The 3117-nt window shown below is 35.5% G+C and overlaps 1 pseudogene; it reads right to left on the bottom strand.

Annotated features, from left to right (window-relative positions):
• Positions 1–333: 333 nt before the first annotated feature.
• Positions 334–2789, bottom strand: LOC103938710 (annotated as a pseudogene).
• Between the last annotated feature and the right edge of the window lie 328 nt (positions 2790–3117).

The following is a 3117-nucleotide window of genomic DNA, read 5'->3' as shown; positions in this document are numbered from 1 at the left end:
AAATAATGTGTCATCAATAAAAATAAACGCGTTAATCAATACTTAAATAATAATTCAATCATTAATATTCACATCATTTGGTTTACAAAATTTGGTCTTCTTAGCATTACTCTAAACTAAAAGTTAGTGAGTATTCCCTTAATTTTTTATAAAGTGGAGCAATGGTCATTTTTGCTAACTTTGTTAGAACTTCCATCCAGAATAAAGCGGAAAAAATGAAATGAAGTTCTTACGCCACATTATTACAAGTCCAGGAAGGAACACCTTTTTTGTTCAGAGACCAAAGCTCCAAATGAGCTAAAATTAAAGGACGATCCCTCCAATGTTCTCATCTTGAATTCGATGAGAAGACTTCTCCTCCACTTCGTTGAATACAATTTCAATTGGAAATAATTCAAGCTCACATGGTACTGAGTCAGAGTTGGCAATAATGTTTAATCAAGCAACAAAGTCTAACAAAACCTTATGTACATTATATCTTGCCTCTAATTATGATTGTCACGGACAGGGATTACATCTTTGCAAATTTCTATTTTAACCTTCCATCTGTTTAGCATACTGAAATACTTTTCTTGCTTGGCAAGGGTAAATATGGTAACTAAATGGAAGCTTGAGTTCCCTCTGTCAATGTCAACCATGACTAAGAAGGTAGGGAAGATACATCTGCAGACATACATAGAACACCGGAGGACCTATTTCATAGTTGATCGGACAATCCTTCTCTTTGCCGGCGCATTCGAGCTCCCCATGACATATGTTCTTCTCTTGTAGCAGCATCCCTGTTCATGCTTCTTCTCTTCAACTCCGAAAGCTGACTTTGCCATCGATTCCTCCAGCTGCCGACATCCTCCACTCCCTGAAATTGTAAACAATCGAAATTGAAATTTAATGCCATTCCGGAATAGGAAAATAATTGGCTAATAAAGAGCTAATCTTGGCCATTTCCCTTTGATATTATACTACCATATATGTTAATCTTCATGCCTCGATATATTTTTGGATTTCTCAGTTGTTTGAACCTTCGAAATACGTTGATCATCGAGGCATTAAGGGCTGGTTTGGTATTGCTGTGTTTTGAAAAAAAAAAACTACTTCTGTTGTACTATGAGAATAAGCTCATTTTTGCTGCTTCACGTTTTCAGTTTTCTTTCACCTAAAACTGTGAAAATAAGCTGTTTTTAAGTGTTTACCAAACATTTTTTTGAGTTCAGCTTTTTTTTATACCCACTTTTTTAAAATCACCTTATTACCAAACCAGTACTAAGATTAACGTGTATGAAAGTTTCAGACAACTGAAACCAAAACTGTCATCGAAAAACAACTGTCATGAAATGAACGAGGCTGCCAAAGCACAAGACGAATTTAAACTAGACACCGGTGATTTGATATAAAACAGAAAGCCAAGAATATAAAGCCATTGCTTCTGAAACCAGAACTAATCCCAGCAAGTACTTGCAATTACAGAGGCCGGTAAAACCCACCCAATCAAGGCTCAAAAAACCAAATACAGCACCAAGATTAGAAATTGAAAAAACCCCAATTAAGATTCAGAGATTTTCATGAAACCCATATCAATAATTTGGAGAAAGGTCGAATTAAATTAACACCAAAATCATCAGAAGATTTAAAAGAAAAAAAAACCTCATCTTATTGGTATAGTCTTGCAGAGAAGGCAAGGTGAAGACCCCTGGCCATGTCTTGATCATACAAAGCTCTCCTTCGCGAATCAGACAAGGTCTCATAAGCCTCCTAAACCCCGATAAACTTCTCCGTATACTCCTCCACCCGATCCGGATAAACTTCTTGGTTGACTTTTTAGGGTCTATCGTTGACTTTTTACGAAAATTGCCCAAGACCCTCTTTAGTTTATTTCAACGCGCCGATTCCGAATCTACTGTTCGTTTCTCCAAATTCAAGTGTTTTAATTGAGTTTTACTAATGGGTCTTAATATTATGCTTGGGTGCGATTACTATTGGAGACTCCGGCTTCTCACTTTTGAACGGCTACGACATTGCAAGTAACTGTGAGTGGGTTTTGTTTTTATATAGTATATATATACTTGTTAGTTTCTATTTATACATTTCATAAAGAGCTTTCTACAATACGCTTAGATTAGCATGAGATTTATAATATTTAGTGCATTGATAGAAATTATGACGTTATACTACATCCTACGGGGTGCACAAGTATGTGTATTGTTATTAATGCCTTAATTATATTTATGGTCATGAATAATGTTATGTTGGCTAGAATTATCGAATCACTATGGCATGATTATATTTATCTACTCATCGTTTGCTGCACTGGTGGTAGTACTCGCCCTAGCCAAGACCAGTCTTTCATGTGTATGTGCACATCGCACCGTACGCTCACTTTGGATCCATTGTAGGTGCTAGTCATGTCCTAGATTTCTATAGGCAATTAGGACTTGTATGTGCTATGCATAGCGCCGGTCTTCATGTGATTGTAGTACTAGAGCGTATATCATTGTTACACCCAGTCCTATTCATGTCAAAATATCTCTGCATGAACTTGTGTGTCAGCATATGTCGATGAGCACTCGATGTCATATGCTTATTTATGCGAGAATATGTGATTACGAATGTCATGTATTTATTTACGAAAGTTTGTAACGTATGACATTCTTGAGATACTGCTAGCTTTGGTAAGTATTTTCATATTATATGTAGTATGTATATTTTGGAAACTATACTTGTTTTACAGTGAGGGGTTATAATGTTTTCAAAAAGATTTTTTTTAAACTTTATTTTTGGACTTACTCACCCATATTTTTCACCCTTCCGCGTTTTAGTAGGTGAGTTTAAATATCGACAAGGACTCTTAGCAAATCCAGGTATTGGAGATTACCTTCGATGGTATAATTCTCGTCCTACCTTACTGTACTATACTTATATTCTGACATCATGTGTGAATTGGGTTCATTCCTGCTCACTAGCGCTTTCTTATAATTAGGCACTTTTTGGTTTAAATTTATTCACATTTTTCACATCACTACATTTTTTGGTTTAAATTTATGGACATTCTGGGTCATGGTGTGTCATTCATTAGTCTTATTGTTTTTTCCATAAAAAAAAATATATATATCGCTCCAATTG

The sequence above is a fragment of a genome, unplaced genomic scaffold (assembly GCF_019419815.1).
Source record: "Pyrus x bretschneideri cultivar Hongxiangsu unplaced genomic scaffold, Pyrus_bretschneideri_v1 Contig14, whole genome shotgun sequence".
In the NCBI taxonomy this organism is placed as follows: domain Eukaryota; kingdom Viridiplantae; phylum Streptophyta; class Magnoliopsida; order Rosales; family Rosaceae; genus Pyrus; species Pyrus x bretschneideri.
The sequence above is the reverse complement of the archived record's forward strand: the minus strand, read 5'-3'. Positions and strand labels throughout refer to the sequence as shown.